The sequence below is a fragment of the Alosa pseudoharengus genome, unplaced genomic scaffold (genome assembly GCF_046254945.1).
Source record: "Alosa pseudoharengus isolate Yale_2024_CS ecotype anadromous, Long Island Sound unplaced genomic scaffold, YU_APseudo_1.1 YU_APseudo_1.1_scf_19, whole genome shotgun sequence".
Classification (NCBI taxonomy): domain Eukaryota; kingdom Metazoa; phylum Chordata; class Actinopteri; order Clupeiformes; family Clupeidae; genus Alosa; species Alosa pseudoharengus.
Window position 1 is genome coordinate 36,295,764 of NW_027468657.1, and position 12,861 is coordinate 36,308,624.

The 12,861-nt window shown below is 42.1% G+C and overlaps 1 protein-coding gene and 1 long non-coding RNA gene across 2 annotated transcripts in view; both read right to left on the reverse strand.

The window, feature by feature from the left end:
* nme5 (NME/NM23 family member 5) overlaps positions 1-12,861 on the reverse strand; it is a 65,010-nt gene that overhangs the window by 23,973 nt on the left and 28,176 nt on the right. The window lies entirely within an intron of this gene.
* Positions 9,298-11,899, reverse strand: LOC143133273 (uncharacterized). The gene is made up of 3 exons (XR_012988496.1): positions 11,442-11,899; positions 10,192-10,252; positions 9,298-9,911 (listed from the first exon to the last, which is right to left on the reverse strand). It is a non-coding gene; the product is annotated as an uncharacterized LOC143133273 (long non-coding RNA).

Below are 12,861 nucleotides of genomic sequence, written 5' to 3' on the forward strand. Positions count from 1 at the left end.
AGCAGTGTACAGTTCTGGTGGGAACAACAATGTCCATACAGAAATTCAGGTAGTCAGTTGTGCACTGTGTGACCTCCTCTAAGTCCTCTCCATTCTGTAACACACTCCAGTCAGTGCACTCAAAGCAGTCTCTCAGAGCCTCATCCGCTTCAGGTGTCCACTTTCTGAAGGTGCATGTGGCAGCTGGTAGCCTCTGTACTTTGGGCTTGTACATTGGCTGGAGATGAATGAGGTTGTGGTCTGACTTTCCCAGAGGGGGGAGGGGGTTTGCACTGTATGCATCCCTCACATTTGCATACATGAGGTCTATTGTCCTGTTTTTCCTTGTAGGGCAGTCAACAAACTGGTAGAAATTTGTGAGTGTGGAATCCAGTGTTATGTGATTGAAGTCGCCAGAGACAAAAAAGGCATCACTGTGTTGGGTTTGAAGCCTTGCGATTGTGGAGTGGATGACGTCACATGCTAGCCTAGAAATCTAGACGCGCCCCTAGCGGCAGCGAATTACATTTGCTGCCAGGGCTAGTCTAGCAACTCTCCGTTGGCTTGTGAGCTCCAGAAATCGAAACTTAATCAGGCCAATGAAATCGTGTATAGAGTCGTTAGGTGGGCTTAACATAATGATTGATGGCAGAGTTGCAACGGTTTGGCTTGAATTCCCTGCTACTTGAAAACAAATATGATGGATGTTGCTGCTGGCGAACAGTGTGACATGAGTTAAGCTTTTATTAAGTTGGCAAACGTTTGAACTAGCCAACTAGCTCCGCTGGTGGGAAACGCATGGGACTCATAGCGCTGCCGCTGTCCTATTGCGTGCAGAGGGAATTTGAAAGACAACTGATTATCCCGCCCCTCGGACTGAGCACTGCGAACGGTGAGTGTCCAGACCCTACATTTTAATGTGGGTCTGGCTCGTCAGGCTAGTCACATGCTGTATCCGGGAGAGCTCGAGGTGGAACGTAAACACACAGGAATTGCGTGCGAGAACTCCCTCGGCATGTAGTACGGACGGAGACTAACCGCTAATAACTCCACATCCTTGCAGCATACAGTTTCCTTCACTGTAACATGTCCGGGGTTGCACCATCTATTGTTTATGTACAGCACCAGTCCACCACCCTTCTTTTTGCCATAAAGTTTACAGTCTCTGTCCAAACGAGCTACACTGAAGGCGGGCAGCTCAACATTAGAAGTGGGGATATGGCTTGTTAGCCACATCTCCGTAAAGCATAGCAAACTACATTCTCTGTATAATCTCTGGTTTCTTACCAGGGCAGCCAGTTCGTCAGTCTTGTTAGCCAGCGAGTTCACGTTTCCCATCACAATCGATGGAACTGAGGGCTTATGTCTCCATTTCTTCTCCCGACGCCTCATCTTCACTTTTACTCCCGCTCTGCAACCCCGAAAGCACCACAGTTCCTCTGGGATGTTGTCGCGAACACAGCCAGCATTCCGTCGTAGTGCGATCAGCTGATTCCTTGTGTACACAAGTTTGCTGCCGGTGGAGCGTTGTAATATGTCCGTATCCATAGGATAGAATAAAAACACTCCTCAAAGTGTGTAAAAATCCAAAAAGTTGCAGACACAGACACAGAGCTACTTGACGTGCTGCCACTCTCGTCGGCGCCGGAACCGGAATTAGGGCAGTTCATCACAGTTCATCAATTGTGGTTGTGATCTAGGCCTACTGCAACTGGATTGATAAAAGGTCATATAGTTGCAAACATCTCACCTGGCTACATTGTGTTTGAGATTAACAAAAGCTATCAGCATGATATGTTATTTGGTTGTTGTGTTTTTGTAAAAACAAAAAAACAATCCCTGACAGTTTCATGCAGTTCGACTTTTAAACGGGTATCAGGAAGACGGGTCATGCCATGGATTTTTTGTTAATTTTTCGTATGCATTGGAAGTCAGTTCATTTATTTTTAAATAAATAGAAGATATGCTGAAGATTTTATTTCACTAAGATTTAATTCACGTTTAGTTCATATTTCTACGTTTTTAGATTAGAGTAGGCCTACATTCAACCTTATTGTCATTGCACGAGTGAAATACCATTTTACATCTAACCAGTGGTGCATATATATATATATATATGTCGCACTGTACAGCCCTGCCCCAGCCATAATTTGAGGATTTACGCTAAGCAAGTAGCCTGGATTATTTTATGATAGTTGTTACAGTAGTAGACAAACTGGCTTCAGATATCCAACAGAGTGAATAGAGATTGTGCAGACTTAGATGGCTGTGGTTAGTGATGTGATGCTGTTAATGGGGAGTTTTACATAGCTGGCATAAACCTATGTTATTATTTATTTAGTGTACCTAAGGCTTTTTTTCCTTATCAAAAGTGAGGGGGACGACGGCCGTCTCTTCAGCACTGCGGGGGACATATCCCCCACGCCCCCCGTGCCGCACCTGGGCTATGCAACCATTTATATCTCGGGATAGCTCCTCCATGATGTAGTTAGCTTACATCATGTCTGCCAATACAATTTAATGACATGAAAGATAAGTCTAATAGTTTAGTTCACAGGTGAGATATGGCCTATGATTAAGCTTTAATTTTCAATTAATTATAAAAAAAAATCTGTATTGTGCCAGAACGAGGCTACAGGGTACACTTGCCATTACACCTCAGTCCAGCAGATGGGGTAAAGCTCACAGAAAAAAAGAAGGGTTCGCTGGCCTGTTCTTCTTCTTCTTCAGTGAGTTTTTTTGGCAGTTTGGCAGTAGCAAACGGAGCATCTGCTGGACTTGTACAAGTGTACCCTGTAGCCTCGTTCTGGCCGCCGGGTGAATAAGTGAATAATCTGTTGATGGTTATTTCATATTTGTAACACTCAATCTGTCAATTTCTTCCGACAAAATCCATAATTTTTTTATTTTTAATTAAGGAGGGGGGGGGGGGCATCTTAGCTGAGCTCCATTAACCCGTGACTAACAGCTTCGCACATACGGGTGCTAAAACTGCCATGTCAACGTCTCATGGCCCAATTCACATATAAAAATGTGTCATACTTTGTCCCATTTCCTCGGTGACCTTCAACCTGCTAAGGGGCACTTCTTCTAATTTTGCTTGGACCCCAATAATTACGGCTTGCGGTTATATTTATTTATACAAAAATTGGGTTCTGTGGAACTATGTATTTGTTTCTGATTGGCCGAGAGACGTTCAATGAGTTGGAATATCCCTGGACATTTCAACTCAGACTTCGCACAGCTAATAATAAATCACTCCGCGATACAATGTGAAGATTTGACACAATGTTCTTATCCCAGCTCTCCACTATTTCAAGCAATGGGTTACTCCTTAGCAAACCATAACGAAACAGTGCTTCACCACATCTGTGGATTAAGCCACACAGTCAACTCAATGTAAGTACGATAAACGAGGATGCTCTCAGCATTGCCAGCATTGTGTATAATATAATTGTCACTTGGAGGAGACTTGTAGATAACTAACGTTAGCATAATTAGCTAACCGCTGCTAACGTGCTAGCATCGTCACATCAGGCTGTGCACAGTAGTGTAACATTTATTCACCATAAATTAATAAAGTTGAGTGGTTCTGCAATGTGGACTATGTTTCCGTTTTTTTGCAGTAACATGTCCCTTACATGACATGGCCCAGTGTCCTTGTAACATGCATGCAGCAAACCTAGATATGAATGTGATTTCAGCCCGACTTTTAACATTTCTTTCAAGAAGACATTTAAACCACAAAGACCGGTAACAAGGGATCTGGAATGTTGGTTACCTAGCAACCAAGACGCTGTCTATTGAAAAAGGAACTATGTTTTGATGCGTAAGAACGATGTCGAAAGTAACATTTTTAAACAATGGGGTGTTTTCAGATTATTTAGTTTGTGGTAGAATTGTTGTATAAAAGCAATATAGCACTCGTGATCGTGGGATTGGTCATGGATATTCCCACGGCTGTTGTTGCCTGCGCCACTCGGTCTCCGGCCTCGTGGCTACGGCCGAACAACACCCGTGGGAATATCCATGACCAACCCCACTCTCACTCGTGCTATATTAGGGGTTTGCACGGCGTGTCATCAGATCTGGACGTTGCCATATTGGAGATACTCGCCTCATTAGAAAGCATTAGGCACTGAAGTAAATCCCTAACATTGTCAAGGAAAATGGTTAATTATTGCCGTGTTTTAGGTTGTACCAATAGGTCCGACTGAGAAAAACATCTGGTGTAGGTATCGACTTCCAAAAGTTATTAAAAAAACAGGGAGAAAGGAGAATAATGCCAGAAGTTATCGGAGGAAAGGGGGCGCTTGTGGTTGAACTTGGTACTTCGTCTCCCTCACCCAACTCATATGGATCTGCGCTGCCAATAAACCGTAATTTCTCGAAATATCGCACCTTTTCTTGTGGTCCAAGTCCTGCCTTATATGCCTTTGCATCTTAGACGGATTTTGATTAGCTTTTCTGTTGTTTAGACACGGCTACAATCACGTAAGATATCCAAAGTGCATAATACTCCATTGTACTTCATTCACAGAGTACCGCCAATATGGCCGCGCGTGCTGGGTTACCATGGTTACCGGCCAGAATGTGACGTCCGCGCAAACCACTAATTGCTTAATTATTGGGGGCCAAGCAGCGAAGCTGCGAAGGCACCCATTGAGTTACTAGCTTTTCCTATTATTATTATACTTCCGCCATTGGAGTCTATGGCAGCCCATAGAACGCCTGGCTAAAAAGATTTTTTGGCAGAAAGTTTCGGGACACTCCACTGATCACTCACTCATTTACAGACCTCTAAACCTAGCCGTTTAGCGCCACCAACAGGTCAAAATCTGGCCGAAAATTGAACCGCTGGGTCTAAAGTTATGAAATTTGGCACACTGATTCAGCACTGTCCCATCATCACTCTCACCAATTTCCAGAACTCTATGCCCAACACTCTAGCGCCACCAATGGGTCGAACCTGGATTGCATTCACGCATGTGACCATTGAACGGTGCGTCGGATTTTCACATATCAGGCACCGTTGGAATCCCTGGACCGACCTAAGTTCAATGACCCCTATTTCGTCACTTTCCGCCATATAGGACCTCCGACATATTGGATTTAGTCTAAACTCTACGAAAAGTTTCAGCGGTCAGAAATTTCATCCGATTTTCACGGAACTTAGCAGAGATGATCTTCTGTCCGAGCCACACAAACGATACTTGCCAGATTTTTCAATTTCAATTTTGTTTGCCCGTGAGAGCCAATCAAATATGGTGATGAACCCGCCAAACAGGAAGTGGACTAACATCTCCGTGACGCTTTGAGTTAACATAACAAAACTCGATACCATTAGGCAGGACACTGTCCCAATCACTCACAGCAATTTATATGCATATACATTGAACACTCTAGCGCCACCACCAGTTCAAAGCTGGACATGCGTTCATGCGCGTGATCCTTGACTCTTTTGTCTGATTTTCACAATTGAGGTAGCGTCTGAATCCTTGAACAATCTTGAGTTCATCGACCCCTATCCCGTCACTTTCCGCCATATTGGACCTCCGCCATATTGGATTTAGTCCAAACTCTACGAAAAGTTTCAGTGGTTACAAATTTCATCCGATTTTCACAGAACTTGGCGGAGATGATCTTCAGACCGAGCCGCACAAACGATACTTGTCAGATTTTTTATTTTCAAGTTTGTTTACCCGTGACAGCCAATTACACATGGCGACGATGCCGCCTAACAGGAAGTGGGCTAACATCTCGGCTACTCTTTAATGTATGAAGTCCAAACTTGGTACAGGGACTTGGTATCTGATTGTGAGGACGCCCTAGGAAATTGGCATCATTTGGCCTCTATAGGGGGCGCTGCAATACAGGAAGTGAGCTTGTATCTCAGCAACGCTTTGATGTACGAAGTCCAAATTTGGTATAGAAACTTGGTACCTGATTGTGGGGATGCACTAGGAAACTGGCGTCATTTGGCTTCTACAGGGGGCGCTGCAATACAGGAAGTGAGCTTGTATCTCAGCAACGCTTTGATGTATGAAGTCCAAACTTGGTACAGGGACTTGGTATCTGATTGTGAGGACACAGTAGGAAATTGGCATCATTTTGTCTCTATAGGGGGCGCTGTAATACATGAAGTGGGCTCAAATCTCAGCAACGCTTCGTTGTATAAAGTCCAAACGTGATACATGGGCATATTATCTGATTGTGAGGACATGCAAGGAAAGTGGTCTCAATTGGCCTCTAGGGGTGTTGCAATAAAGAAAATGAGCTCACATCTCAGCAACACTTTGGTGTATGAAGTCCAAACTTGGTAGACGGACATGGGAGCTGATTGTAAGAACGCACAAGGACATTGGTGTAATTTGGCCTCTAGGGGCGCTGTAACAAAGTAAATGAGCTTATTTCTCAGCCGTTCTTTATCCAATTGCCATCAAACTTGCTGTGAGTGGTTGCTCATGCCATGGCAACGCCATTCCTGCTATAGCGCACTGCTTGGCCCCCACATTGCTGCTTGCAGCTATATTTTATTAAGTGTGCTTGCAAAGCAGCACACTTATTGTTCTTCTTAAGTTTTATTAAGTGTGCTTGCAAAGCACACTTATTGTTCTTCTTAAGTTTTATTATTATTATTTTTCCCGTCTCCCTAATTTTTTGTCAGCCCTAGCGCCTAGGCCCTTTGAGACAGAGACACCGTTCCAACTTTAAAACGTCCGTTCAGTACCGGTGTAAGTTGGTCGCGAAGATGACGTCAGGTGGGTGTGCCGTTCGTCCGCAATATTGGATTGAACAGAAAGCGAAACTAAATTTTCACAAGTCACAAATTTGATCCGAACGCCACGAAACTTGACGTACATTATCCTTGGACCAAGCCTCACAAAAGTTACCGGAAGGATTTTTGATTTTCGAAAGCGTTTGCCCGTCACAGCCAAACGAAATCGGCGGCGAAGCTCCGAAACAGGAAGTCGTCCATATCTCAGGAACACTGTCACATATCGATACCAAATTTTGTATATGAACTGGGGACTCCAATTGGCCTATTTCACGCCGCCATTTTGAATATCGATAAGCCGTAAACTCACTTCCGGTTAACGATGTCTTATGGAGAAACTAACGTTATCAGAGCTATCTACAAGTTTACAAGGAATTTGCGGCATCTGCCAAATATTAATCTGTCACAGGTGGCAGATATTGTGGAACATCACACGAAAACTAAGCGATCCAAACTGGATCGGGGATATAAATTGTTCCATGAACAATTTATATATAAATATGAAGGTAAAGTCAGTCAGCTAGCTAGATGGCTAATACCAGATAACTAGATGGGTAATACTAGATAAGACACAACAGCTTGTAAATTCACTTCAATAAAGCAGTGTAACAAAATTATCCTGTAGCCTACTTCTATTAAACCATCAGAATTGGATTGTAGATATAGATTGTTCCATGAACAGTTTATGTTTTGTGAAGGTAATGTTGATGTCAGCTAGCTAGGTGGCTAACGTCAGATCCAAACAGCTTGTAAATGCACTTCAATAAAGCTGTGTAAAGAAATGATCCAGTATTTTATTTTGAAATTATTACATGCATGTTTTTGTATAGTCTCCAACGTAGTAGGCCTAGATGGTAGTGTCATTGTGAGATCACTGTGCTACCAATCTCTTAGAAAAAACAAGGAGCCGCACAAACGAGGTGTAGTGAACATTGAATCGTCAGGGGCAAAAGGAACAAGTACGCCGAAATAGCTATTGTTTACAAGTCTTTTTGAAGGGGGTGCGTTGGCCAAATAATATTTAAAAGATTCAACACAAATGGCTATGGTTTGTGAACAAAAACGTTGTCTAGAGCAGGGATTCCCAAACTGTGGTACGCGTACCCCCGGTGGTACGCGAGCTGCTTCTAGGGGGTATGCGAGATGAAAAGGGCTATGGCGGACAGGTATAAAATGAAAATTTTAAATCTTTTGTAATTAATTCATGAATAAATACATAATTTCGAATCAGGTCATAATGATATGATACATGAAGTTAAAGGATATCATTTATAAACTCTGTATGTGTTCATCAAAAAAAGGGCAGCTTATTAAACATAACGCCTGGAATAGCTAATAGAATGCGTTACTTTTGAATGTGTTGGATGGTCCATGGGGGGAAAGTTTCGCGGATATAACAGGTTTTTGAAAACAACAAAAACAGAAAGGAGGGAAGGAGCAAAGCTAGGAGTTATTTCAGATGGGCAAGAAAGGTAACATAGCTAGGCTTTACATTTAACAAACTAAAGGTAGCCTAAGTTTAGCCTTTCTAGGCTGTATAGCCTAATGTTGTCCAAACGAATACATCCTTGTCATGCGTTGTTGTAGGCCTATTATAAGATAAGATATTGTATGTGGATGTAGTTAGGCTACTATGCAGGCTAATTATACTGCTGTTATAATTTTCATAACTTTTTAACTGACCAAATGCACGCACCTAAAACCGGGAAACGGACAAATATTGTCAAGGGGGGGGGGGTTATAGAATGCGTTACGTTTTTATGTGTTTATGTGTCGGATGGTGGGGGTACGCGAGCCGAGTCGGAATGTAGGCGGTGGTACGCGGGGGGAAAAGTTTGGGAACCGCTGGTCTAGAGTATGCATCAATAATTGACAAACAAACGCTACCTACCCTGTTTTTCGTGCTAAACGTCACTGAAGCCTAGTTGATTGAAGGATGACCTCTTACTTGCAACAGTGTCGATGTCTGAGACCTGGGCGATGTTTGAGCATCTTGCAATGTTAATAACAAATGCACCTTCCTGTGTAGACTACAGTAAGGAGCCTAACTTGTGAAAGTTAGGTGTGTTTTATGGGGAAATGTTTTGGATATCATAGAAATGATGGTCATATGAAGGACAGATATACATTTAATCAATGATATACCAGCTTGGCATATCATTGATTAAATGCCTTGTGTGTATGTGTCCTTCATATGACCATAATTTGTATGATATCCAAAACATTTCCCCATAGAAACACACATAAGTAGCAAATTGTTGCAACACTATGGAAGACAAAGCTCTTATTTGTTTCCCAAAAGTTTTAGTTGTTGTTCCACGAGTTAAGGTTCAGAAACTTTTGCTAATATGTTCCACTCACCGTGCTATTACTAACACTACTTCGGCCAGCAAGACGGGGATATGCTGTTTTGTGTGTTGGTAGAGGACTCTGTAATCACATTGTTGCACATGCCACGCACTCAGGTAAACGTAACCTAAACAGTTGGTCATTAAAAAAACTAAAACATTGGGACGCTGCAGAGTGAAATCCACATTATATATGCCCTATAAAAGGTTAGTGTCAAAGTAACAAGTAAACAAGAAACATATTTTATTGAAAAACTTGTGGACATCATAGAAATACACAACATGGAACAATACATGAACACCCAAAATGAACACAATGAACAAACTATAAACCAATTATATATATATATATATATATATATATATAATGTACACCCGGTGCCACCTGTGGAGAGCAGGCTCACAGCAAGCCATGAGGTCCTTGCTGCCAGGAGAGATGAGACCCAGCAGTGGTTGGCAGGGAGGATCCTCAAGGGAACGTGGCAAACCGCAGATATGCGGCAGGGGCTGGAGCCAGAAGTGTTCCACCACTACGTGTATCTCTGGTAGGTCAAGGTCTCCCACTGCAGCATCGTTATGATACATCTGGGTGCAAGCCTAGATTGTCAGGTGGTTGACACCTTACATCAAGTTCGTTGGGGCGAAACCTCAACTAAAAATGAGTCACCAGAATTTCACCCAGGTGCAAGGTCAGCTTGCAGTCACTGGCCTTCCCTGGTGTGACAGTCACTGACACCAAGTCAGACCAAGTCAGACATTTCCGTGTAGAGGAGAGGATTTGGTGAGACGAGTCCTTCATTGAAGTTCTGAAAGACAATCATTCCACATTTATTAGACATATTTCTTCAATAGTATGTGTGTGTGTGTGTGTGTGTGTGTGTGCATGCGTGCGTGCTTTGTTCAATTTTCAATTTGTCTGTTTTACAATTATTCTGTTGATCATGTGGGTGTGCATGTGTGTGTGACATATTTCTCGATGTATTTTCTTGATTTCGGATTCAGTGATTATTACTAACAACTTAGCATGTGGGAGTGTATGGGTGCGTGCGTATGCATATAGAAGAGCAGGGAAGTGAAAATACTCACGTGACAACACCAGCACCTCCAGTTCCACTATCCTCGTGTGAGCTGCATCCAATGCACCTACCTGATGCAAAGTAGAGAAAAAGTAGAGAAATAATGAAACAGATCACAGCACCTCTTTAAACTCAGTCTATATCAAGAATAGCTTATTTTCCTGATGCTGACATCCTGCTAAACTGTAAACAACAATGCTTATTAATTAATTACGGTACACTACAATTACTGTAGTGTGCAATGATGACATACTGTAGTAAGTTATGAGTGCTGTGACACAAAATAACATCACAATAATCTGTGTTTCAGTAAAAGGTGTATGAAATATAAATGTATGAAATAATCTCTCGTTTAGTTTAAAAACAGACACACTAACACAATTTGCTGTCTAAACCTAGCTAAGATTACTATCTATATCTTTGCTTTGTTACCTAGGGCTATTGGCTCTGTGCAGCACTAGGTAGAGACAAACTCCACGTAGGCGGGTGGAAGCTAAAATCACGTAAATATCTACTTGAAACAGAGCAGACTGGCACACAGCAGTGCTCCGTGGAGCTGCCCACGGGTTTAAGAAGCGTAAAACACTTACAGCAACTGAAGCATTCATCTTTAGGTGTTTTTTTAAAAGCGATTACAACGAGCGAGAAACGTGTGCCGTTCACCCACCATAACACAAACACGAAGTTCGTCTTTCATGTCATGCCGTAGGCTGGTGTATTTAGGAAAAAGGTGGAAGCTAAAATTGCGTTTAAATATCTACTTGAAACCGAGCAGACTGGCACACAGCAGTGCTTCATGGAGCTGCCCACGGGTTTAAGAAGCGTAAAACACTTGCATAAATTGTATTTCATACATTTTGGCACAACTGAAGCATTCATCTTTAGGTGCTATTTAAAAGCGATTACAACGAGCGAGAAACGTGTGCCGTTCACCCACCATAACACAAACACGAAGTTCGTCTTTCATATCATGCCGTAGGCTGGTGTATTTAGGAAAAAGGTGGAAGCTAAATTTGTGTTTAAATATCAACTTGAAACCGAGCAGACTGGCACACATCAGTGCTAATCAGTCACCCATGGTTTTAAGAAGCTTAACACTTGCACATTTTAATGTTATTTCTTACGTTTTTGGTACAATTTAAGTACTCATTATCTAGTGCACAGAGCCAGTAAAATCCTCCAAATAAACATAATGTATATGCAAATGTACACCTGGCTATTTATCTCCTTGCCAGTTCATCTACTCAGATCAAATCTTACCAGGGGATGGTCGTGCATCGTAGTCGTGGTCCGTAGCTAAGCTAGCTAGCTTAGCTAGCTAGCAACATCAACATCTTCGTTTCCACAAGGTTGTTGGACTTCATGAACATCAAACCCCAGTCTCTTAGTTGTCCTCTCAAAAACAGACTTCCTGGCTTGGGTTGTGTCGGAGACCCATGAAAAAACAAAAGGTACCGCGTCTTGTTTAACTCTGGTTTGTTAAAACCACTAGGTGTTTTGTACAGGTCACTGCTATGGAAATGCATACTAGAAATGACTGTGCTATTAGAGACGTTAAACAGTGGGCCTTCCTCTCTCCTGATGGCTTGAATCCATTTTCTTCGATGGTCCACATTGCGGGGAAAATTATGAAAGCTCAAATATGGTTGTTTTTATATGCTGTTGGTACACAGAGGTACATAATACCGCCTTGTACAAATCATCTGTGCCATTGCCATTCACAGTGAACGGTTTTCCACATGACCGGAAGTAGCGATCCGTCTTAACGTAGCAAAACGGAAGAGACGCCATTTTTAGATGAGATAGGCTTATGTGAGGGTGCATAAACTAAAAAAAAAAGAAATATTCCAAAAGTATCCATCATTTTGCAAACCACCCACAGGTATTTGGTAAATCTCACCATTCACCTTTGCACCATACACCTTCTATCACAAAGCCTTCCAAGTATGCTCAATGCCTCTGGGCAGCCACAATGTCTCCGGGCAACCTTGCCCAATCATGAAATCCTTGCTCTGCCATGGGATAGTATGGACTTACAAACTGAAATAGCAAGGAGAACAGTAGCTATATATAGCTTACATAATAGAGTTGTTTTCACATTGACGGTATTCAAATTACATTTTTCATTATTGTTAAATATCATGATGGAAGAGTATTATTAAAAATGTTACAAGTATGCAAATGCATATGTTTACGGGCATTTAGGTTTTACTGTGTTGTTTTGTTGTAAAGACATGCAAGGCATTCTGGGCCATAATGAACAGTGGTCGGCAGCACTCCATAGGCTACGTATTAATATGAATAGGTGTTTCTGTAAACCTAGGGACAATAAACAGCTATCTCTGTTACAAAAACGAGTTGGTAATCGCTCATTGAAGAGGGAACTATGATAAAAACATTGTTTTCCTCAAAGCATGGATTTGACGACAGTACAAGCCGGACATGTCACGTTATTGTTAAATACATACGCTAGGTGGCAACGTTGTATTACATTTCACATACGGTGACATCATTAGAATTATGTGAGCTTCACAAGGAAGGAAGGTGCAAATATTATGTAATTTATCATGGGAAATTATTGGAAATGTTATTTCTTGTTTTTTCTAATTGCAAACCACACACATCCATTCGTAATCACACGTACACATTTAATACTGAAAGACTCTCATTTGGTGAGGGT